The following is a 26,835-nucleotide window of genomic DNA, read 5'->3' as shown; positions in this document are numbered from 1 at the left end:
TTGTCATCAATTTTCCAGGGAGGTTGGCTACAGTCCTGTGGACATTAAACTTCTGAATAATATGTGCAACTGTAGTCACAGGAACACCAAGCTGCTTGGAGATGGTCTTATAGCCTTTATCTTTAACATGCTTGTCTATAATGTTTTTTTTCTAATCTCCTGAGCAACTCTCTCCTTAGCTTTCTGTGGTCCATGTTCAGTGTGGTACACACCATGATACCAAACAGCACAGTGCCTACTTTTCACCCTTTAAATAGGCAGGCTGACTGATTACAAGTTTGAAGACAGCTGTGAAGCTAATTAGAGGACACACCTTAGTCTAACATGTCCCTATGGTCAAATTATTTTCAATCTTTTCTCGGGGTACCATCATTTTTGTCCAGGCCATTTTCATTAGTTTGTTTTTTAAATGATTCTGTTGAACCACAATTCAAAAGCAACGTCTAATTTTCATTAGTTCATTTTCAGTAAATTTGCATTTATTATTACTTTTGTCAGTTTCAAGTTATTTTAGTGACCATTGTGGGTTTTTCTTTCTTTAACAGAAGGGTACCAACAATTTTGTCCACGTGTGTAATAGACTGATATTGCTCCTCATCTTTTATACATGCTACAAGCTCCAGGCTTCATCAGCTACTAACACCCAAACATCACAACAAACTGTCACACATTCACCACTGACTTAACAAGAAAGAGGAATTGCCTTTTCATTTTCTGTGTGCGTACAACTCCATAACAAGATTCCCCTTAAATCAACATTGTGCAATGAGAGTACTCGTCGGATTCAGCACAAGACATCATATTTAACTCATCGGATTCCTTTAAAATCAAGAATATATATATTATGTTACTTTCTGCTGTTGAAAGGATGTTTTTCTCCCCACAGCTGCTCATGTGGGAACTTTTTACTCGCTGGATTCATCTCTATGATACTCAAAGGTCTTGACCTCACTAAGTAAAGTGCTCTGAGATGACTTCTATTGTAATTTGGTGTTATACATAAAAATTCAAATAATTGAAAACTGAGATCCACAACATATACAGTCTCTCATACAAACTGCCTACTTGCAAGCACAAACAGTTTTATAAACCAAAACCATGACATGCTATCCATTATTTTGTCTTTTACATAGTCAATCAATGTTCTTTTAAACTTCTGAATCATACTGCACAGTTTCAGATTCTCAGCATGGTTCCATAGACACTTTTACATTTCAGTTTTTTCAAATATCATTTTTTTCTTTAAAGACACATTTTATAAAATGTGATAACAATACATTATGTAATTTATGCAACATGATTTTGAAAAACATGTTTTATTAATATATCTAATTATCTAATTGATTATTTATAACCATCAGCAAAGACACCCAATAAAGGATTGGATATAATTCAAGTAATTTAAATGAATGAAACGTGAAAACTTTGAAAACCAGAAGAAAAATATGAAGTTGTTCAGTGTGTCTTTGGATTCACAAAGTCAGGCAGCCGATAAATAGATAACAGGAAAAACATTGAAAGATTGGATTGCTGAAATTGGATTTGCAAAATCCATTCACCCATTATCTAAACCTGCCTTATCCTCAACAGGATTTGGGGATAGGGGAGGAAGAGGGAGCATATCCCAGCTGACTTGGGGTGAAGATAGAGTTTAATGTTACATTCTGACTTAAGAGCCAACAATGATAAATCAAAGTGATTAAACTCAGAAAAAAAAGACGGAACACGATAATTTTCTGTATTTATAAAATTAAAAAGAATCATGATTACAATTGTATATTTATAATTGCAGTATATTATCTAATAAACCAGTTTTAACACCTTGTAAACCTTTAAAAAGGAATGGGAAATTATATTACTAGTTATGGTTATTAATAAAAGCATCAGTTACAACTGACAAGTCTTTTAAATGGTTCCATGTTAGAAAAGTGGAGCCCGTAAACCTCCTTTTTACATCAAAGCAATGGTGTCGTCAGAAAGGTTCTGTGCATCATTATCCTCACCACCATCATCACCACCTCTTTTCCTATAGTGTTGCTATTAATAAGCTATATGAGCGATATGAAACGCCCCGTGCTTGCATTTGAAATGTGTCACATGCCCATGCATTTCCAGTCCATCTGCCGTCTCTCTCTGCAGTCAACACAGGGCGCAGTCGGTGCACGGAGTCCAGGCTGCAGGTATACGCAGTCAGATCAAAACCCAGACAACAGCACAAAGCGCGGAGAGAGAAAAAAAGAAGGTCTTCACCCCCCTCTGAGAGGAAATCATCTTCTGTGTTCCCATCAGCGCAGCGGGAGCGGATCTTTATTTCGGGGCAGACGTGTGTGACTCCGTGAAAGTTTATTTGGTGCTTTTTATCCTCCTAAACTTAAAATAGCCCGTATATGGAGCAGGTCGGTGCGAGGTGCCAGAGGAGCGGTTCCGTCGCCCGTAGTGTGGTCGGAGTGGGCTGGAAGCGGCGGAGCGGTGCGCGCTCGCTCGCTTTTTACGCGCAAAGGGAAGAGTAATCAGGTGGAACCGGGAATCCGAGACGGGAAATGGAGAATACACGGTACTGGAATTAACGTTGAGGCCAAAACTACAATGTTTTGATCACCAACTGCATCTCCGGGACAAAAAGAAACCGTCTGACAACGCCTGATACAAGAGGTAAGAAGTCGCATTGAGCCACACAGTGACTCATTTAATAATCTGCAGCGTGGATGTGGACGCTGGAACTTCACTGTTCGTTTCTAACTGCCTGACACATCGCTGCATGTAATTTTGCAGCAGAGCTCGGTTAGTGCAATACTTTCCTTCAGGACCAAACTGTGTTATCCTTTTTATTTCGGATTCCGACGCCTCTCCATTATCTGCTGGCTGTGTCTGCTCCGCCTTTATCACGGTGCCCTATTTAGCTCAGATGGACTCAGCGCTCATCAAACGGAGTGAAATATCATCGCTGAGAATTTCAATTATTCCCTTCAGGCTGGATTTCCACTGCTGATGTTAATGTGCTGTATGACAACACATTCCTCCTCACAGCCTCCATCTGCCCTTTGATTCAGCTCAACTTATTGCTGCCACACAAATGAAATACAGTGTTGAGACAACATCACATGTCCATCGGGTTTCCATGCTGACAGATGCAGACGGGTGAGCAGCACATACTGGAGCAGTGTACATTACAGCCCTAATGAATGAAGCACACATGAAACTTCAGTGTGATGAAGCTGAATAAAAGCAGCACAGACAGTTACTGTAGCAGGTGAATCAGCCTGAAGACACTCCTGATCATATTCACAGCTCTGATTAGCCAACATTGTGTGCATTTAAAATGTGATTCTCCGCTCTCTTCTCGCTCTGGCCTCGGGAGCCACTGGAGACACTGTACAGTTCACGACCTTGACTTTCCCCTGTGCTTCTTGATCCGGCATGTGTAGGGTGGGGGGGTTGTATCTGAATAATGCATGGCCTTCGTCCCAGTGGCCACCTCACCGATTCGGATGGGATGCACTGTGGAAGTTGTTTACTGTGCTGCAGCCTTCCCTGCAGAGGATCGGGATGTAATGTGCAGGCAGGTAGCGTGGACTCAGGCGAAGGAAAGATGCCAAGTGAGGGAACCTCCGGTTCTAATCCCACTGTCTGCTGCTAAGGGATGACCTTTGCCTCACACGGATTACAGCCACGCTAATTGATTTACCATTAACCTGTTCAGCACATATTTGGGAGTCATGCTAGAGGTGGCTGAGCTGCAGGAGCTGGAGCAGAGTACTGTCCTGGTTGTTAGAGGGGGGAGGAGGGAGAAGAGGACATTAATCTACCTCGTCATCCATCACTGAGTTCCCGAGCTGGGGGCCACAGTGAAACTGCTAATCCTTCGGTAATCATGGCTTAAATTTGTCAGAGCTATGACTTGCTTTACCTCGCTGGGTCACTGAATGGGACGTGAGTGAGAATGATAAGCTGCAAACCATGAAATGAGTGTCATAAAGAAGCTGATTTATGGAGTTTGTCATATTCAGAAAGTGTCATGTCAGAATGAAAAGCCGGTTTCCTGCTTTCTCACATCCATGCTGTTGTTCCTATTTATTATATTCTCATCTCAGTGCACACTTTGCTGTAATTCTGTTGTGATGACGGTATTAGTGATTCTCCTGAGAGGATATGTGTCATATTTTCGGCTTCTTTTTGCTGCTAAGTGTCCCGTGAGCTCGGCGGTGGCCAGGTTGGTCTTTGGGCTCTGAAATAATACCTTCTCTAAGCAGCCCCTGGGCCTCTCAGCGGATCTGCCGGCTATAAATAATGGCACATATGTCACCATGCTCTTGGCTCACATACACTAAGCCTCATCCTGAGCCTCCATAGGGACCAGCAGAGTGCCGGGTCTCAGTCTGTACAGAGGCCTGGACGGAGACCACGGCACACCTCATGCTTCCTTTACATCCTCCTATAGTGTTCTCCTTCTGCCCCTGCCTCTCCGTTAGTCCGCTCGTCATCCCTCTCTCTGGTCACTCACCTCCCCTCTGTGTGTAGAGATGGTGAGCAGCGCTGGTAACAGCCTGTTTGTTTTACTGTGTCTTGGATGCTGTGAGAAGTCCAATCATTGAGAGCAGCAGGAGACAGGAGCAGCATCTGGGACACATCCAGACCAGTCCTTGAGTCATCAGCTCGTAGAAGCAGCAGCAAAGGTTTAAACAGTGCAGCGCAGTCATGAATCATAGTCTGTGTGGCAGACCCCCCTGGTTCACCATGGAGACAATTTAAAGTGTTTTACAGGGGCATAAAAATACATTTAAAAGAAGCAAACCAAAGACAGAAGCATGGACTCAATTAGCAACCTGTTTATTCCCAAAAGAGTAAAATAAAAAGAAGTTTACCCACCCAACATTTTAACACTGTTCACATACAGAGGTGATCCCAAGTGGCAACCGTCAGTGATGTCATCAACCAGCAGTGATGTCATCAACCAGCAGTGACGTCATCGTTGGTTTGTGAACGTTATGAAGCCTCCAGTTCAGATTCTGTCCGTCACCATCTTTGTTAGTTCGGAGTGGTTTGAAGCAGGAAGTGACCATATTTGGACGAGCTGGGGGAGGAGCCAGCGGTGGATCTGACCGATCTGATTGGAAACCTGACGATACTACGTCCCGCCCACCGAAAGCTGTAATCTGACTGCACCACAGGCATGTCAATCAAACAGACACGCCCCCAAAAACAAGTCTTTTTGAATCTTCTTTTCTAATGAATGAGGGATTATTTTCAGATGGACCTCCAGAAAACGAATAAGAAGGAGTGACTTTAGCTAACAACACCGAAATAACTGATGGACACATTTTATTCACTTTGTATTTGATGAGAGAAGTTGAATGGCAGTCTGTGGAGCCGGAGGCTTTTTGGAGCACTTGGCAATCTTTCAGGAAGTGTCTGGTGCCAGAAACAACATAAATTATAATATATTATTTAAATGTATTATTTATGATAATTTTTTATTGTGTTGAAAGAAATGCACTGCATTGTTTTTACTACTTGACCTTAATATTGATGGTTATTAGCTGAAGCTTGATGTGATATGAAAGATGGTTTAACTGGGAGAATGTGACTCCTGAAATTGACATGAAGGTCTCGTCTCGAGAGACGGCGGCTCGCGCTGTTGAGTTGTTGCCACTTCAGAAACACCCGGGATGTAGTACAGGGATGCTTCTTTTACCTCATAAACAATCTCTGCTGAGGTCACCAGTCACCATAAGATGCTCAGCACTTATCTCAAAAACAAACAAACAATACAACGACAACAACAACAATTCTTCCTGCAAGACATTCTAAGAATATTTTGAAATGTTTTAGTCATGTTTTCAGAGAACATGTTTTTTTTTTTTCATATTCCCAGAATGCTTTTCTTAAAGGCAGGATGATGTTGTCTGAAAACATTCATCCATGGCTGGATACTACAAACTCAATTCTCAAACGCAGGCTGAAATTAAAAATACATGTAAAACAAGTATACTGAAATAAACTATTCAAAAATAAACTTTTTATGAAGGTCCATTTGTGTCTTTCTTATGCAACATAAAAACAGTTCTGAGAGCAAATTACTTGTACTGCAATCAAAAATGGAGTTTCTTCGTAAAAATAGATGAACTGAGAATAAAAGTATTTGGATTGCAAACAAAGTTTCCCTCAAAGTTTTGTTGGTTATGGACACAGACTTGAGAATTTTGCTTGTGTCACAAAGTTTTGTTTGCAAATCAGACCTCTTTGGTTGCGAGTCAAAAACTGTTGGTTGCCTCTCCTTCACCTCTTCCTGTTTGGCCCTTCGTTTAACACAATCTAACATTATCAGCCCGGCGGGAGCCGGCTCGTACTCCCATATATTAAGTGATTAGAGCCTGAACCTCCCAGACAAATATTTCTATATGATCCTCCTGCATAAAGTTTGGATGGCGTTATCGGACTGCTCCTTCTTCAGCCATCAGAAACGAACCATAATCTGCACCGCAGCCGTTTTAAAGTGGATGAGAGGAGCCGGTTTGATTGGCCGTGATTGAAGTTGAAGATTGAAATCATCTATTCCTCCTACCTGACGCTGCTCCCTGCTGCACCAGAGATGTACTTGTGTTTATGTTCATCAAAATAGGAAAACGAATTGGCCACACCTACTCACACTCAACTTCGACTTGCGTTTGTGCTGCAACTAGATTGACAAAAAAAAGTTGTAAATAGATGAGATGTTTTTTGGTACTTAAATTCACAAGAAACATTCCTATGTATATTAAGAGCCCCCTACCACACATACACACACACACACACACACACACACACACACACACACACACACACACACACACACACACACACACACACACACACACACACACACACACACACACACACACACACACACACGGTTGCACTGTCCCTTCATTTGTAATTGATTCTGCCTGTACATCAGGGATTATACAGTCATGCCTGACACTTCTTCATCCTCAATTTTCTCCCAAGTAAATCCGTAGAAGTGGATATGTATGAGAGTGCAGTGTTCACACTCCTGAGCGGTCTGCCTCGGACACACTGAGTGAGTGTGTGTGTCCTTGGCAGGCTGAGAGGAAGTAGCATGCAGCATGCCAGCCCTTCTGAGCCTTGTCCTCAGAGGCGGAAGCAGCATTGGGGTTCGTTGTCTGTTGGCCATATGCCCTCCACCTGCCCCAACTAACACATGACCATCTGGAGGAGATTAGCATTTCCTGCTACAGTGTGCACAAATGATTACACAGTGCTTCTTCATATAGAATACAAATAAATGTATTACACCAATAATATATATATTTATACAAATAAATGCTCTCCTGTGTAGCCGGTGAGACTTTCTGGTCATCCCTGTGAGCGCAGTCGATATTGGGGAACAAGTTAGAGAGCGAGACCTGTTTCCTGTCTATCTTGTTTTTCTGGAGAATGCTGGCCGTTATCTGAATGTAAATATCCGTAAATGTAAATGTTGGATTCATGCATTTTAGAGATTTGGTCTATGAATGTGACTATATTTCTTGGATGTTGACAGAAATGTGGAAAACTGTCAAAAGCAGTCTGTTGTAATGTTGTCTGGCCTTTTTTTCCCCCGCCTGAACAGTCTCAATTGTTGCATGTTGCTGTTCTTCTGTTTGACTTAGTGAGCTGATCCTTTTATTCAGTTTGAGTCCTGGTATTTTATGGAGTGTATTTGTTATTACTGAACACAAAAATAAACTGTCGTAAAAAAAGTAGTTTAGGAAACGGTCATGTCTGATTCTAATGTAATCAATTAACAACATATTATCCCACAATATAGACATGGATGAATAACTGAACAGGCCTCTGACCACTGGTCTGACTACTACGGCTCCGTTAACATGCGTTCCTGCTGATCCCATCACAGGTGGACAGATATAAGTACACATATAAACACACAAGATAAAGTAAAAAAGGGATATGTTCCAAACATATTAATGGACCACATACTCCACAGATGTCCTCTGCATAAGCAACACAAATAATAAACAACAGAAAAAGTGTCCTGCACAATTATACAGAGCGAGTTATTTCCAAACTGTAACTAGAACTGGTCAGCGATGAAGCAGCTGTTTGTGGAAGAAAAACACAGGCTGTTTACCTGATGTTTGTTTTACATTTACGAATGTGAAAGAAGTCTAAAGTAAGCTGATTAACAGCTCATTAAAATGAGGTTTGTCTGAGTAAGGATGAGTCAGTTTGGTAAATGTCATCATCGCCTCACGTTGTGTTGTGTTCATGTGTTTAGTTACATGAAGTTTGTGTTTACTTCCAAACAAAGCGTGGAAGTGAGATCCAATCACAAGTGTTCACAACAGAGGATGTGTTATCTTCAGGTGTGAAAGAGACACAAAGAGACACAAAATGGTTACGAAGAGAGACAAAACCGCAGCACTTCCTCGAATCACTTCAACCACAGGTTTTTTTTAAGGCCTCGGAGTCGTGGCCTGCGTGGTGTGTGTTACCCGTCGTGTGCTGTTCAGTAAGTCTGTGCCTCCACACCGGCTGCAGCTGCAGGTCCTACCTTTGAATCCGTGAGTTTCTCTGTGATAATGCTCATCAGTAAAGTATTTTTGAGGTCTGATGTAATTAGTGCCTTCACTGGGTTTTGTCTATGATTATACAAGGTGATCACAGATCATTTCCTCGTATATTGTAGCCGGAAACATAGAAGGACTTGCATGAAAAAGAGGTGTCGGCTATATATTATAAATGTCGCATCGCACATGTGAGGCAGTGTGGCTGCCATAATCTGTTAACATGGATGCAGAAATGAAAACCCGCCACGTAGCAACAGATGCCATGCATCCACCTCTTACGTAAGACCGGGTAGAGGGGGAGTTTGTGGGGGACAATTCTGGTTGAGCCATCTATCAGCTATCAGCTCAGGCCAAGGAGCCGTGTGTCAGACAGCAAGGACTGCTGCAGCGCTAATTGAGATTCCAGCAGCACTTTCCACCAACATCAAAACGAAAGACGTGAATTTTCTTACACTCTTCCTTCTTGTAGTGTAAATCCAGTTTTCCGGTGTCGTAACTAAAATTAGGGAAGAATGTTTTAAGATTTTCTCCGAAGTGTTTTCAGCAGCTCGACAAGCCAGTGTGAATGAAGACTAAATGGCTTACGCTGATCACGTAATTAAGGTATGATTGTTATCTTACATACAAATAACAACTGCGCATCTGTTTTCTGGGCGTTTTGTTACCTTTTTTATGACTAACTGGTAAATGTTATCTAATTCAAAGCCATCAGTAACCATTTATTAAACAGCAACATAGGAAAGCGTTATCTCGGTCTTGTTATTTCAATTATATTTATTGAATTTATTTATTCAGACATGTTTTCCCTTTGGATGTTTTGATAATGGTACTGGTCAGTAGTTTATGATGAACCAGCTATTGATTGAAGATGGCCAGTAAGTGTTTATGTAAATTCTGACATCTGCACCTGTGTGCCTGAGAATTTGGCATTCCTGAAGTATGAGCTGAAGAAATGTCTCACTGTGTAAATACGATGTGTGAGAATGCACACTGGCATCAACAGAAGCCAACAGACGCTGAGATGATCCTCCCAGTTCACAGAGTAGAAGCCGAACTGACCTCCGTCTTTGTAACAGAAAACAAGGAAGAAAGCAGGAAATGATGCAGTCATGTTTGGGAGCTCATTTCTGAGGGACTGATGTCTGGCTCTCTGAGTGCTGACATGACAGAACCAGGATAAGGTTGGCTATATGAGAAGGAATCAGAAATCATGAATAAATGAGAAGGGCTTTGGCCTTGGGCCGTTGTTTCTCACAGACACTGAGGATCCAGAGAGGATAGGTCTGGTCCTCATACAAAAGTCCAATGGACACCCATTTCACCTATTTAATTCAGCCCACATAGGGCACCAAGTGAACGCTAATAATTATATTTTGTCATTACTGAACAGTCTAACAAGTGCCTTTGATTCATAAATCTGTAAAAGGTTAAGAAATCTGACACTTTTAAACAACCACTACATTCAGAGCTATCTGACCAAAACTTAATTCAACCCAGCTTTATTTATATTGTGTCTAATCATAACACAAGTCATCTCAGAGCAGAAGCCTTTCAACATTATAGAGAACAAACTGACAATTCATCACCTACCACTTGAGTATCAGTGGGAAAGAAAAACTGCCTTTTAAAAGGAAGAAACCTCCAACAGAACCAGACTCAGAGGTGGGCAGCCGAGCGGAGAGAGAAAAGAACAGCATAGAGAGACAAACAGATAGATGCTCTGCCTCCTATCTACCTTTGGAAACTCTAGACACCTCAAGTAAGCCGGGATTCAATAAGCGACGTTTTCCTTTGGGTACTTTAGGTCTTTGAAATAAAGCTTGTTCATGAAGGGCTTTTTATGTAAGGAGAAATATTTTAAAGATATCTTTGGGTATGTTTGCTTTTATTAGAAAAAGATAGTGAAATACAAACAGGAAATAGTGAAGAGAGTCAGGGAATAATATGCAGCAAATGTTCATCCCAGAAAGGATTCAATCTTTAGGATTAACTGCTCACAGCTTTTGGCGACAGATTGTAAATTTGATTGGTGAACAGGGCACCAATGAAGAGAAGCTAATTTGGAAGAAATAGTATCTGTGTTGCTGGCCTCCCGTCAGTACTCTTGCTATATTTTGATCAACTAGAGGCATTTCAGAGACTTACTGGGAGATCATAATCATAAGGAATCACAATAGTTGAGGCTTAAAGTAACAAATGCACGAGTTTCTATTTAGAAGTAGAAATTATTCACAATGCAGGCCTTTATGTATTCAAGACAGGCTTGAAGTTACACGAACTCATTAGTTTAATCTGGTTTCATATATAAATACAGCTGGGTGTCATCTGCACTTAATGCAGTGTTTCCCAATTATATTTTTTAAGGAAGGCATGTATAAGATGAAAAGTACAAAAACATCCTCCAGCCTCTGTCATGTCGTGATTAATGGTGTGAAATGCAGAACAAAGGTCTATCAGGAAAAGTGTGGAGATGAGTCCATTGTCTGAAACAATAAGAGGATTACTGGTAACTTTCACCAGCGATGTTTCTGTGCTATGACACACTCAAATTCTGAAAATCTTCAAACAAACTATTCCTGTGCAAATGGTCAAATAGTTGATTTATAGGTTTTTCAAGGATTTTATAAACAAAGGGAATAATTCTACATGAGCAACTACACCAGATCAAGGATAGGCTGTTAAGTGTCCCGAGGCTATTGAGGGTAATTTCACTACCTTCAGTTTTAAACTCATAACTTAGTCCTAATAAGAGCTAATCATTACTGCAATATCTTTTTCAGGACACTCTAGACTATCCAAATATTTCATTATTGATAATACTTTTTTATATTATCCTTTATATCCAGGGGGAAAAAAATTGTTATGTTTTTACATGTATTCCACCATAACATATTGGCAGTACAGATATCATTGTATAATTGTGTAGACGAGATTGTCTAGAATCTGGCAATATTTGATTCATGTTTGTGGGACACCGTATGACTGAGCAATTTGAAAACAAAAATATGTGCTTTGCGCTTGATGGAAAATAAATGTGGCCAGAGGGCCCAAACCAGAGACTCACACTCAGCACATATGCTGTGATATGTGCTGTTAACTCAGCTGTGGTGTAAGCCCACAAAACCCTTTTTTTCCCCCCCTACTAGGCAGGATGTAATGTCAGCCCTATGTTGGAGACAATTCAGACATCAGCTGTGATTTCAAAACCAGATAAGCTAAAACAGCTTTGTCGTTCAGAGAAATGACGGCTGTCATCAGAAAGGGGAAGTTCTGGTGTTTATTTCCATATGTGGTACGTGGGGAAGCGATCGGAAATATGTTACTCTACAAAGAGATTTAGTTTTGGTGAGTAAATCCGTGAGTAGCAGCAACTCACCATGAGTTTGCTACAGAAAATGACACAATACGCTTACAGTGACATCAGACATCAGCCCTCAGAAGCAGCTGCAAAAATTCTTTTGTTATTTAAATATTCAAATGACAGCAAAAGTACCTCGACAAAAATATAACAAAAATCAGATCAAACTGGACCTAAACATGAACTTGAATGGTAGAAGTGGCGATCTTCGGGGGAAAAAAATAAATAAAAAGAACCTTTCTGCTCCTTATTCAACGGTTTCCATCACTTTATCCTCCCTTCACAATATCTGTAACATAAGGATCCTCTCAAATTAGATTATCTAGGCTGACAAGAAAACCTCTTTGTTTCCTGAAATGAGGTCGAGCAGCTCGTGCAGAAAAACCGGTCAAGAGAAAAGCTTTTGAGATGTTATCTTCTCATCAGAATATGCTTTCCTCATCGGGAATAGCACTGTGCTCTGGCTCTAAATAGATGATGAGGCTGTGCCTGCTCACGGTGTGAACATTCAGCATAACCGGCTTATTCTCTGACAGAAAATGCTATTTTATAATATCCCGATATCTAGTAAATAACCTGCAGCATTTGTCTCTGTGGGTGGCCCCTTAGGGACAATGATGTTAAAGAGGGTACGGAGATAGGAAGCTTAGTGTAAAATGTATCTGTTCAATTTCCCAGAAAAAAATATGATTTTTTTTTCTATAATTATTTTTTTTTTGTCAGTAAGATGTTGAAGTAGTTTTTTTTTTTTTTTTTTTGTGGAACATTGGATATAAATGCTTATTTATGGTTTCTTCTTTGCATGTTAGCATTTTAACCTCCATTTGCAGCAATGAACTGTGTTCACAGACAATGTTTTTCAGAAGTGTTCCTGAGCCCATGCAGTGATGTCCACCACAGAATTGTGGCTGATTTTAATAAAGTGCCCCAAAGATCACAACCATCCAATACTGGTTTTGGCCTTGTCCCTTGCGTACAGAGATTTATTCATATTTTCTGAATCTTTCAACAATATTATGTGTTATGTATGTCGTAGATAATGAAATTAAGCCTGGCTCATATTAGTTTGCTCAAACAAGGAGTTTGACCCTGTTTTTTGTTTCTCTCAGTGAATTTACACTCTAATGCAGTAGACATAGAGAACAACAGCAACGCTTGCCAAAGTCAAATTCGATCGATTCTATTAGATCATGGATGTAATTTGCAACTTGACTGGTTAGCAGAGGTACACAAGCTCAAGGCAGTAATTCTAGTTGTGTAACATATCCTTCAGAATGGAATTGCCTTTTTTGCATTCAGGCTATTTATTTTGGTCTTATATTTTGGGTCAATGTTCTCATTAGTATGAGTTTAAATATTTTGTGGGGAAACCAGGTTTTCTTGACAGAAAAGTCAACTAAGCCATCTGTAGGCTAAATGTAAGTACACCATCAGATTACCAATATAAAGAATCATTTGTTCCTTTTTTTTCTCAACAAATTCCTTCAAGGCATTAAAAAAGAACAACCTGGTTTTTGCTTTACTTCACAGCCTGATCATGTCAAGGGTTTTACTGCAGGTATTTGCTTCGTTCTTAGAGTTGGGTGTTTGGGCTATTTATTAATATTACCCTCCAACTGTGTAATGAAACATTGTAATCTGATGTGAGGGCAGAAAGCGTGGGTGGCTGATTAAACTACCTGCATTTGTTTCGTTGAAGGTTCAGCACTCTGCCTCTTTGACATATCATTACGAGTATTCTGCACACAAGTGGCCTGTTAGCCAGCATGCCAGCACAAAAGGGATTGGAAATCGCCTGCAGCATACTTAATCCAGTTATCGTATTGTGATAATGGAATTTAAAGATAGGATTGAAGTGTCTCCTTCCATGTTGAGAAATTCAGTCAGACAACTCGTGTTTGAAATCACAGCAGCAGAACATAGTTGGAGTTTGAGTTGCAGGCTCCTATGTCATCCGTTCCTGCAGATACAGTATGATGATGATATGCACATAGATATTGGGGAGTATTAAGTAATATTCAGGCAGGTGGATGCTGAGGTGGGGGAGGTGAAGAAAGAACAGGCTACCTCACTGATGCAGTCGTTGCTTACAAGCAAAGACATTTTTTGCAGCTTAGATAGACCGCCACATTAGCAGGGTGTGTGTGGTGGATGATTGTGGAGAATGAAGCATGTGACATAAGAAGAGCACAGCAGCTCGAATTGACAGCCTGAGCAAGCTCGCAGGCATCGCTCCATTTTAGTACGTACAGTCTTCAATATGTGAAAAATCCTGGATTCCTGAAGGGATTTCTATTCTGGAGAAACGGAAGAAAATGTGTCAGACCTGCGGTATAAAGATGATATTTTTTACCTTTAATAATCAATTCCGGAAGTTGGACTTGGAAGTAAAAAAAAAAAAATAGTTATTCAGCAAAAGCAGTGCTGGGGACAACATAGTCAGTGATGCAAAGGTAAAATGAATGGAAAATAATGATCTACGACAACACTCTTCTGAAAAGAGACAGAGCATGGCAACCATCAGGGGGCGCTATAATAAACCCATTTCTGGAGGACACTTATTTTAAACTAATCCTTAGTTTTGTCGCCTGAAAGGAAACACAATTCTCTGGACCTTCCTTGTCAATAATTTTTGGGTTTGTTTTTGATCTTGTTAATCATTTGTGAGCAACACACCCTGAAAACATTGATATCTGTATAAAACACCGTAGCTCCCTCAGACAATAACCAAATTACACCAGGCGTAAGATGTTCTTCATGATGAGTGTGTGACAGGTGTGGCATCAGTGGCCGAGAGACTCACCGCAGGGGAGGAAGTAGCGTTGTAGCAGCCTCGGTTTTGGGGGCGTTGAAGTTGACACATCAGGCGACGCGTTGGAAATGTGGATAATTTAACTCAAATCTTTATTTTCCATTTAATCATTAATTCATATTTAAAGTCTGGGGTTGCGTAACTCTGCCTCACGGAACAAGCGGAGCGTTCAACCACATTCATGTGTATGGTTATAAAAGATAAATATAAGATGACACGCCTGCTTGAACATCTCTCAGGTGTGGTTTGTGCGCATGGAGCAGATAAACGGTGCCTATAATAAACAAACAGTATAGAATGTTATGAAAATGTGAGAATAAAAACCACTAGAAATAAGGAAGTGAGGAAAGGTGGAGGATGTTGATGCTTGCGGAGAGCAGGGAGTAAGGAGGAAGGCAAATGTGTTTTTTTTTTTGTCACCACACAACAGACTTCCACCCCCCAATCCCACCCCCCTCCACCCCTTCGTTATCACGCCTATCAGAGAGTTACTGTGTGAGCGCTGCTGAGCCACAGCTGACCTGCTACCGCTCACTACACTGCAGCCCTTGAGCCAATTAGATCCTCCACTATACCCACCGTGCTGCCGGTGGCTCCCTCTGCCTCCCCTGCATGCTGAGCACCTGAGACCGAGATGGAGGATGCTTTTACTTTTCTACCTTAATTAACTTAATGGAATAAAGGTGGACTGGATGAAAAGCCGATCCTATTTGCTTTGGCAGAGCTGGAGCCTTTCGGGGTCTCTGCTGTTGTGTTGTTTCCACTACCTAATGAATGGAGCTCTGTCCTGCCACTGCTCAGGCAGACAGCTGATTCCCTGCTCACTCTCATTATGCACACCACACACACACACACACACACACACACACACACACACACACACACACACACACACACACACACACACACACACACACACACACACACACACACACACACACACACACACACACACACACACACACACGCATAAACATGCCACTGGGGTATCTTGCTATTTCTATAAACTGTCCTTTGTAGAATTAGTGTGTCCAGGGAGGACTGATGAATGAATATCAATGGCCCTGCGAAGCCATAGAGCCTGCCATGGAATAATGTTCCACCTCTCTGAAGCATTCGGTAGTTCTGCCATGTTTTTATCGCTGAGAAATAGCCGCGGTCATGTTCTGAAAGTGTCGAGCCTGCTTTGATGTTTGGCAAAATTGATGCCAGGATAAAAAAAAACAACAGAAAGATTAAAGCCTGGTACAAACACTTATGGAGAAAGAAATGTTTAAAACAAAATCTGAACACACATATTGTTAAAGTGTCAACAGATGTAGAGCTCCTGAGAATTCAGGCCGACTGATCCAGAGTTTGGAGGTATAATTAACAGGCACAGCTTCCCCTACCTTTTGGTTCTGATCACAGGAACAAGCTGGACCTTTGAGTCCATTGATTTGAGGAACCTGACAGGCACATATGTCTGAAGCATATCGAACAGATAAGATTGGGCAAAGCCATTCAGGGATTTAAATCAATTTTAACCAATCAGCATGCGTCAAAACCGGCTGACCTTGTGCCGACCTTCTGCCACCGACCTGCCGTGTCCACCAAAGGATTTTTTCCTGAGTAAACCATTTTTTGTTTCCCTCCCAACTCTGGTGTGATTTTACATTTTTGTGTTATTGGTCGTAGTTTAACGTTGAATGACAGAACAGCTGCGTACAACGTGTCACAAATTTGAGTTAAAATTATAAATGTGTTTAAAAGAGAAGTATAATTTTGCTCCATTTTTTCAGCAAAAATTTAAATGATAGATTCAACTAAACACAGTGAGAGTGTCTTTAATGAGGGAGGCATCACAGTATCATGTTGCTTAGTTGCAAATTACAAAGTGAAGCAGGCAGACGGCAGCTGTGCACATGCAACTTATTGGCTCAGGACTTTTAGTTTGTAGACTTCGTCCACTTCATGCTGCTAATTGCATGGTTGTAAAAACTGCTTACAGTTGTCAGTCTGAAATCCTGCTGTATAACACGAACTTAATGACTGACTGATATGCGGGAGTGCTAACTCTGAGCCGGGGCTTGTTTTTAATAATCCTGCTCAGGCAGATTCCTTGTGTAATTGATCTGCTCGCCATATAGCTGTTGACGTGAGACAAACCTGAAACGAGGATGGAGGAGCCCCAGAGACCGGAGCAGTAAAACAAGGCTTTGAAGTGCAGCTGATGGTGGAGGAAGAGATGAAGCAACATGCTGCAGACTGGAGCAGAGCTATTCATGGCACGCTGCTGTGTGTGTGTGTGTGTGTGTTCTGCATCACTGTTACACACACACACACACACACACACACACACACACACACACACACACACACACACACACACACACACACACACACACACACACACACACACACACACACACACACACACACACACACACACACACACACACACACACAGTAATGTACAAATACATGTTGAGTTTCACATGCACTCATTTATTATTCACTGGATGAGGGGATGTAAAGATCACAACATAATGTGTGAGTCTCACTTATATGGAAGGATGTTGGGTGCCTTTATTTACTTCTTTGGTAAAAAACAACAACCAGGGTTTTATTTAGAGGTCATTTCCATGAGACAGATCTTTATACCTGATTCATTCTTCATCTAAACTAGAAATCTCTTCTGAGTTCATCTTCTGCCATGACAGATTCAGTAAGAACAATATTTACTCATCTCGGCCACTGCTCTGACATTTTGCCATGGCTTTTAAAGAAGCTTCTATCAATAGTCCAACACTTTCTGCCATAATGTGTCATTAGTGGGAGTTTCATTGATGGTCGCTTCACAGTCATCGAAAAAAAGGCAAAGTGGAACTGAGTGGAAACAATTTAACAGAAGCCTTTTTTCTTTACATCAAAGTGTGACATAAACTAATGTCACATAACAAAGGATCATGTGACCAAGGTTAGGGTTAACACCAAGCCTAGCTATCTCACATCTTTCCATGGTACACGGGTGTGTCTATTTCTCGCTTCGCTTTGTTGTGTTGTGTTGCGTCATTCTTGGAGCCACGGACAAACAACATATTTTGTTGTTTTCACTTTGGGTGCTTGTTTTTATGTTATGTACAAAGTGAGGGATTATATTACATCATTTGTTTTAAAGGCTCAGGTTCCTTTTGCCAGGAAAAAAAAAATGCTTTTAATGTACAATAAGTGCTGTACTTTCATGGAATCAGTGGCACTGCAGCCTAAAACTCAAACTGTCATACCTTAAAAAACATAATTAATAACTTTCCACTGCCTGTCTGTAACGCATTTTATTTATTGTTTGTGTTATTTAGTGCTTTTTGTTGTTTTTCTTCCGTTTGTAATCATGGGCTTCATTGTAAATGAAGTTTGCCCTCAATGGTTCTTCGAGAATCATAAAGAAAGGTTAAATGAATGAATGAATGAATTATTTAACACGGCACCCCACTGTGTGACTTTACTTGGCTTTCTTTTGTTGGAAAGCAATTGTAAATAGAAAGACATGCACAGATGGGCCACCAAACATTAATCTTGATTTTGTGGACTACTTCCAGCTCTCGGTGAGCTGACACAAAAGATACAACAAGATTCACGATAACGTTTTAATTGTGTAAACCCTGTTGGTTTTATGGGGTTTGAACAATTTCCTCTTTCAATTTTCTTGATAGTGCTCTCAGGTATAGCTGCTTGAATTAAACAGAGATTAGCAATCATATTCGGAAGCACAAATAATCATTTCAGGAAGGCGGGGAGGGGGGGTGGCTGTGGCTGCAGACAACCACACTCTCATTTTGAGGGAACGTATAACACTACATCTTGATGAATTTATGACGACAAACAACAACAGCATCAGTACAGCAGGAAGGCAATAAGGTCCTGAATGTTTTTTTTTTTTTAACTCAGCTTTGTTAAGCTTTTTTTCTTCATTTTGACCAAATTTCACCCTTGTTTGAAGATTCTTTATTTAATATTTCAGATAAGGAGTCATGGTATGTTCCCTGCTATCATCCACCCAGCCTCATACACAGTTCCAAGATTGATCTGCATATCTGTGCTGTGTCCAAATAATATATTTAGTCACTAAAAAGTGCTGACTCCAGATTTTAGAGTAAAACCAGAACACGGTGTTTTGCTCAGGTTCAGTCCGACGCGCCCGCTGTTGTACTCTTGGCACACATTCGGTTCCCACCAGCCTTTCTCACTCGGTTTGTGTGCATTTTTACTAACATATCGTTCTGGACAGTCCCAGGGATTAATCCATTGCCCCTTCACACTGTGGCCTGAAATCCAGTCCTGGGTTGGCTGCCAGCATCCTGGATTGGCCCAGATCAGCTCAGCATGTTTAATTCTGTAAATGAAGGATCAGAGAGGCCAAATTACAGTCTGCATGCTGATATCTGATATATTTTAGGTCAGGATGCCAGATTCCCACAGAATGTAGTGAGGTATCAATGCTCCTTCTTACATATCGATGGTCTAAGGAGCTATTAAAAATACATTTTTAAACTAATAGTTTCTTGTGTTTGAAGCCCCAGAAGGGCGGCAATAATTTTTTTGAGGATTACTTTTGCGTTACGTTTTGATGTTGTTACCTAAAGTCACTCCTTCTTATTAGTTTTCTGGAGGTCCATCTGAAAATAATCCCTCATTCGTTAGAAAATAAACTTAAAAAAACAAAACATGTTTTTGGGGGCGTGTCTGTTTGATTGACAGGCCTATAGGTGGGACATAGTATTGTCGGGTTTCCAATCAGATCGGTCAGATCCACCGCTGGCTCCTCCCCCAGCTTGTCCAAATATGGTCACTTCCTGCTCCAAACCGCTCCGAACTGGCCAGATGGTGACGGACAGAATCCGAACTCAAGGCTTCATAACGTTCACAGATATTCACGTAATAGGCTATTCCCCCCCCCCCCCCCGCGCTCCTTCTGAGCCATTTGTCTGTTTGCACTCAGCCGCTCTGGTCCTCATGAACAGTAGTGTGTCGGCCCATTTTAGCAATAAAACACTTCTCGTTAAAATATGAACTTCAGATGCAATGTGGAGAGATGATGTTCCCGTTGTGATGCCTTTAGTGCTCAGGTGATGATGAGGACGGTGAAGAGGGAAAAACATGAAAGAGAAGTGAGCAGGGAGCAGCTGCTTTGTCATGATCACATGCTCTGAGCTGTGAACTATTTAAATACTCTAACTAAAGACTGTTTCCTTAACATTCCGGTAAAAAAATAGCCTAAAACGTCTTGTCAAAGCTACCCAAAGTAAACTGAAACCATTGGTAGCACAAGCATGAGTTTGGTCTCTTTTGAAAGAAAACGCTCTAAAGTTTTAGCCCTAACAGTCAGAGTCACTGTAGGTGTTACTGGCATTGAGTTATACAAGTGTGACGGCACTAAAGTAGAATATTTTATATTCTCGCCTGACTTCTGTTTTGCAAAGAAGGGCCTGCAGATGACTGAAGTTGGAAGGTTTTAGCTGGACAACACATTGGGGCTAAAGTATATACCCAGTCAAGATTCAAAAGACAATAGAATAATACCGAAAAATAATGTTTTACGCATATTTTTGGAGGGTACGTTCCAGAGAAAAGGCCATTTGGAGGGATTTGGAGACAAAACAAGTGGTGAGAAATGTAATTTATATAAAAGAAGAACAGATCCAAATATTTACAATAACACACGAGCTCTATAAAGTTTGTAAGAGGTCCATCTTGAACTGATTTTGTGATTAAAGGGATGGAGACTGGGATTAGAAGATCCTATTAATTCAGTGAGGTGTCAGTCGACCCTGTATTTTACACACTAGCTGTTAACTGAATTACTCGACTTATCTTTAAGCACATTCTGGAGATAAACATCCAACCACAAAGATACTTCTCCCATGCTGGCAGAGAGAAAGGGACACACAGAATTGTTTTGCAACGAGCAGTGAGAAATTAGACATGATGTGAAACTAGCAAAGCAAACATTGGAGTGTGAGAAGAGTACAGTCATTTCAAATGATAATCAGGAACCAAAACAATAATCAAAAGATATATTATTAAGGAATGGCAGCACAGCTTGGACGCAGGCGATCCAGGTAGACACCTTCATGGTATTCAGAGATAAGTTGGCATCATGAGGATCTCCAGAAGAAGCATCAAGGAAGAAAACATATTAATAGGACTCAAGCTGAACAAAAGAATGCCCCAAATATATAAACACCCAACAGTATAATGTAAGTTCTGCCAATTGAACATGTAATTTGTCATTGCCAGAAATTCACAGGTTAAAGAGGAAGCTGGGAGCGGAAGAACTTAATTTAGCAAAATGTATTGGTCTTCGGGTCAGGACATTTACTGCAGTACTTGAAAGAAACATGGTTGAGCAAAATAATTTACTCCAATACAGTGGGTGGCGGTAATGCACCTTACCGTTGGATGCCACCCGCCATAAACCTCCAAAGAAAAATAAGAGGAGGTACCAATCGAATGTGTCGGCCATGTTAGAGTAGTGTGGAGCAGGCCGAGGCTGACAAACCAAATTGTGGAGATTTCTGAATGCGCGGTGCCTATATTATGGATGAAGTCATGTCTTTTGGACTAAATACTTTGCTGGATTGGATTTTCTGGACCTTTGCTGACTGAACCAGAGACTTTCTGTCTGACTTTTCCTGGTCAGTGTTGAACTCTGAGGACTCTGAATTATTGGTGCGTTACCTCAACACTGTCACCGTTTGCTTCTTCAGTAGTGGTCTGACAGGAGGATGTTGGTGCCTTTAAAGCTCTGACAGCCCGCGGGTGAATCAGGTTAAACTTTATTCAAGTTTGTATTGTTGTATTGTAAGAAGTAGAATAAATGTATTCAAGTTTTGTATTGTTGTATTGTAAGAAGTAGAATACATTTATTCAAGTTTTGTATTGTTGTATTGTAAGAAGTAGAATAAATGGCAGTTGTGTTGCGTGATACAGCACATACAGTATGTGTTGGATGTTCATCATAAACTCAATGACTACAACAACATGTGATGCTAATGTAAAATGTGTTTTATGAACAAGTGAGTCAGATGGAGACAGTTGTAGGAAGGTTTTGCAGGGAAGTCTTTGGAGACTGGTGTGAACACTGAGGACTGTTTAGCAATATGTTTTTGTAATTCTGACTATAAAAGTAGGCTTTTGTTTGTTTACAAATTAGCCCAACACAAACGATAACATTTTATTATTTTCATTTTATTTTATAATATGTAGACTATTTTTTTGATTACTGATTTGTTAATGGGCAAACATTTTTCTGCCCGGCACAAACGTGTAAATAACAAATGTATCTGCTCCAATCTTAGCAGCTGTGGGTGTGATTATCTTAACATGACGTTGCTGCATTGAAATCTCAAGTCAGTGCTGCGGTATTTTACTGTTATCATTAGGATGCACCCAGATGGTCAGGTGCACTCAGCTTGTTAATCACACATGAACACGCAGCAGCACACAAACATGCTAAAGATTTGAAATAGAAGTGATTACAATATGACAGATTATTTTTGTGAACACCAATCTGCTCAATCTTCATATGAGCAGATCATTTTCTTCTGTAGAGAAGCATTCTTATACTACTAGAAATCTTTCGAGGTGCAAATATACCTTGTTTGCAAATCATTGTTATGCAGACTCTGGAATGGAAGGTATTTTGTCTATTTGACGCCTCGTTTGAGTCTTCAGTTGCTTTTGGTTTCTATAGCTCGGCTCTCTAGTTGGTTTTGGGAATTCTTTTTAATGCTGAATGTTGCACAGTTTCATTTAAGATGTTCAGTTCCTAATTAAGCAGCAGCAGCAGCAGTGGTTCCAGTCAGAAGCTGAATCTCCAGAGTCCCAGGCAACTTGTTCAGCTCAAATAAACTAACCCGCTCTTTGAGGCTGTTTTATTGAGCTAATATCCTGACAAACAGACCGAACACAAACCAAACATGTTTTACAAATGTTCTACAATTTACTACCACACACAGTGTGGTTAGCAAACAAAACACAACGTTATTATGACCGGCTTGAAAGCTGCAACATTAAGAGGATTACATATATCTACAAAATTAAAATATAAAGTTAAAATAATGAACAAACTGATGACCAGGGTGTAGTGAGAGAGAGAGAGAGAGAGAGAGAGAGTGGGAGCAGCAAGGAGACACTTAAAGAATGACACACAACAATGTGTGTATGGAGGTTATGTATTTATATTTCACCGTTTCTGTGTGAAGTGGACATCATAGAAATTCTATCTCAACTTAAAGCAAAAACACTTTGATCCCTTTTTTTTTTTTTCATTGTTCCTTTGAATGTCAGCCTCCTAGTTGCCTTTTCCTCCTCCCAGCTAAAGTGAGTCAGTGAGTCTTGTAACTTGTGTAGCCGGCCCGGCTCTCTGGGTGACAAGGGAGGTAAACTGATGGCAGAAGGACACAGAGCACTAATGCAGCTCAATGCATTAAACATGGCCCAGCGGGCCTCCATTAGAGGCAGACACACTGTACTGCCAGGGGAAGGATGTTTACCTTCTCCTCAGCACTTCCTGTCCGGTACAGCCTCCACACAGCTGCTGACAGAGGGGTGGGGGTGGTGGGTGGTGGTGGGGTTGCAGGTCCACAAGGTGACATGGTGGACTCCTGACAAGAACAAGAGGATGCAGTTTGTATTTGCCATGAGGCTTCTGAAGCTCTCATTTCTTAGTAAGCTTTGCTGTTCTTCACAGCAATGCTTCACCTCTGACTGGCTGTTCCACCCATAACCACACCCAACTGTGATGTCACTGAGTACACCTGCATCACGGTTAGGAGTTAAATCACTGGAAGACTGTAACCGTAACGATGAACCAATAATGAACAATAACCCAATCTTTATACTCTTTATCTTTATAGTCTAGTGTTGTTTTTCAATCGTCATAGAGTCAGTCGGAGATTACATGAAGAGACATATGAGATTAAAACAGAAGACATTTACAAAAGAACGTTGGCAAACTCACTAAGACTTAACAAAACCGGCAACAAATCTAAATCCAGAACTAGTCTAAAACTAGTCCTAAAGCAGTATAAAAGCCCAACATTAGTCCTAAACAAGGTCCAAACGATCTAAAAGAAAGCAGGGCCAAAAAACAGTTCATAACCAAACCCCAAAACCAGGTCCAAAACCAGAAAAAAATCAGACCTAAATCAAGTCTGAAACTGACTCCAAACCCATGTCAAAGTTCCTTTTTTTCATAATTGTAATGTTGTAAAATTCATGATGAAGACATTCCAAATTGAATTTCATACTTTTACCAAACAAATCGTGTTTGATTTTCCTTTTTTGTTGCCCACATTTTTTAAATGTTTTTTCTTTCCCCTGTCAGAAATGGGCTTCCATCTCACCGGGCAAGATGTTCTTCATGCTGATGTCCATTTCCTGTTTTCGGACCTGCTGTCTCGTGTTGCATCACATTATTTAATTGGAAAATGAGCGATGATTCTTTCTCGCTCAGTGTGTGCTTTGTTTCCGTATTACAGTTATCAGCTTTCCTGCTAATTTGTGGAACAAAAGAGATTCAGTTTGGTTCTCGGAGCAGATTAACACATCAGATTGTGTGTTTTCCATCTGACTGCAATCACATTAGTCCTCACTGATTAAATCTGCCCGCATTAAAGTCTCTCTCTCTGTGAGAAAAAAACAACAACTGCCTAATGAATAATAGTGTCATGTATCCTGTGGCTATGTTGATTACAAACTACTTAAGTTGTCCTGCAGACATGCAGTGTTTTATTAATGACTAACAGTCTCGCTGAAGACAGTCGGTGTCTACGTGCTGAAGCAGTGAACCACGACAGACGATGATGTATTTTCAGACCTTTTTATACAGTTCCCAAATCACATATTCATTATTTCGTTTTAATTTTTTACCAATGATCTCCTGTGAGCAGCTCACGCTTTCTTAATAATTTCCAGTTCATACAGTCCTCCAGTGGAATATTTATAACTTCTATTAGCTGAAAGATTAAGTGGAGGGAGATCCTGTGAATTGAACCCAGATTTAGAAATGTGCCGCGGCTGTAGGAGAACGTCGGGGGAATACAAATTACCTCGCTGCCTCTCGGTGAGAAATTGCCAGGGTTCCCGTTGGATTGTTTTTCTTCTGCTGCTTTTTTTTTTCTCTTATTAACATTAATAACTACTTATGAGGCTCTCTGTGCTGCAGAAGTGCCGGTGGTCATAATCTCAAACACAGCCGTTTTTTTTGAGTGAAATAAATCCCGACAGTCTGATGCTCGATTACAGGCTCTCACTGATTTGTCTCTAATCCTGAACCTCATCACCACATTAATCTGCTTGATTGTTCGTTGAGACACATTCAGGGTACAGTATCTGAGAAACTTTGAGAAATCAGAGGTCATATGACTCTGTCACTACCTATCATCCCTTGAATTCCTGTTCCCACATTATGAAAAAAATACAGCAGAATGCAACAGAGTCACACTTTAATATTAAGCTACCGTGTGTCATTCGTGGTTTTTAAAGAAATTATATTCTTATGCAAATTATTTGCATTGGCAGATACAAAAGGAAGCACACGTGCGATTATATCAACAAGGAAACATGTATGTTAAGTAACTGCATGTGCAGACAAGAACCTGTTATGGGTCACAGGCCTGTCATAATGCAGAACTTTATTGCATAAGTTAACTCTCCAAAATCAGACCTGATTCAAAAAGGGCCATAAAATTGAATTAATCTACAGAAATTATATCTGCAACTCTTTTGATTATTGATTAATTCATTAATTGTAAACTTAAATATTTGCTGCTGAGCAGACAAAAGAAAACACAAAATATATCACCAGATTATAGTATTCACTATCCATCCTTCCACTATTATCAGGAAACTGATTCATCAATCAATGAAAGACAAGGATCCACAGATAATTAGATGGGAGTGAAAAAACAGCCCGAGCTGTAATTATGCAAATGTATTTATTAGTTTCAAATCATTCCAATGTTCATAATGTTGAGCATGACAACCTGTGTGAAATGACTCGTTTGACTCGCTTAAGGCCTGATAAGACTTGGAAAGTCGGGAAGAGACGTGCCATTCAATTATTTATTCCCATTCAAGCTAGCATTAACTGAAAGTGTGCCAGATCTGCCCAAAGACACCCAGGACACATGAATCTGTCCAGGGAGGGAACGTCTCACCAGACACCAGATCAGTATACCGTGACATACAGAGAGATTTACCGGTTGGTGACAGCCAGCCAGCATACCGTATAGCGTCATCATATGACCACGGGTGCAGTATTCAGTGTCAAGTGAATCGTACTACGGGCTCTCAGTTAGAGGACACGTTACAGCTCAGGTTTCTCTACGAAAAGAAAAACATCCAGAGAGAATCGGTCGAGCCGAGCAGCAGGAAGTGGGATCAGACGTGTTCCACTTCTAAGACTGTCTTGGGTTAAATAGAATTAAAATGAAGTAAATTATACAAATACAAAACGCATTGACATCTGAAAACATCGAAAAATAATATACATGCACAATTTCACAAATCAAACGGCCTCTCACACATGGAATCTAAGATTAGTTTTATTGTTATTATCAAACCTCAGGTTCCCTATTGGCTGTTGTGTGTGTGTGTGTGTTTGTATATGATTGGTTTTCCATCATTTGTTTTGACCTTTTGGATTTCTTTCCTTTGCTTTAAACCCACTACATTTAAGTGTTTACTTCAATGTGTTTCAAGTTGACCCTGATGAAAGCCAAAACAATAAAGTTAGACCAAAGCTTCAAGTGCTGCTGGAGTTCTGACCTCTGGAGATTATTTTTATTTCTTGCTGCCACTTGGAAGAAGGTGAAGTGGTGCCACAAACTTCTACATGTTAGTCACAAGCACAGAAAACAAAATGAGGCATTAGCATGACTGCATCTGGAGGATCAGCCTCAAGAGAAGTCTCACGTGTACTACTTCCCTTTTTCACCAGTCTGCTGTGTGATTGCGAGGTCAAGTTGATCAGTCACTCTTATCGTTAGAATCCTGTACGCTGCTCCCCAACGTAATGTAGTTCAAATGGTATCCATGGAGACGAGTTCTGGTTT

General features: G+C 40.6%; 1 protein-coding gene across 3 annotated transcripts in view; it reads left to right on the top strand.

Annotated features, from left to right (window-relative positions):
* The first annotated feature begins 229 nt into the window (after window positions 1–229).
* lrfn2b (leucine rich repeat and fibronectin type III domain containing 2b) overlaps window positions 230–26,835 on the top strand; it is a 138,141-nt gene continuing 111,535 nt past the window's right edge. For 2 of the 3 annotated variants that reach the window (XM_069705827.1, XM_069705826.1), the window contains exon 1: window positions 2,148–2,652. The gene's annotated coding sequence lies outside the window, so the exon portion shown is untranslated. Of the gene's footprint in view, window positions 236–2,147; window positions 2,653–26,835 lie in introns of those variants that run through there. The other variant, XM_069705828.1, reaches the window with a different exon arrangement.

The sequence above is a fragment of the Brachyistius frenatus genome, unplaced genomic scaffold (assembly GCF_029030835.1).
Source record: "Brachyistius frenatus isolate BFR_SWC_R1_liver_20210118 unplaced genomic scaffold, ASM2903083v1 Contig_59, whole genome shotgun sequence".
NCBI lineage: Eukaryota > Metazoa > Chordata > Actinopteri > Embiotocidae > Brachyistius > Brachyistius frenatus.
Note: the sequence above shows the minus strand (reverse complement) of the source record. Positions and strands in the feature narration are given on the sequence as shown.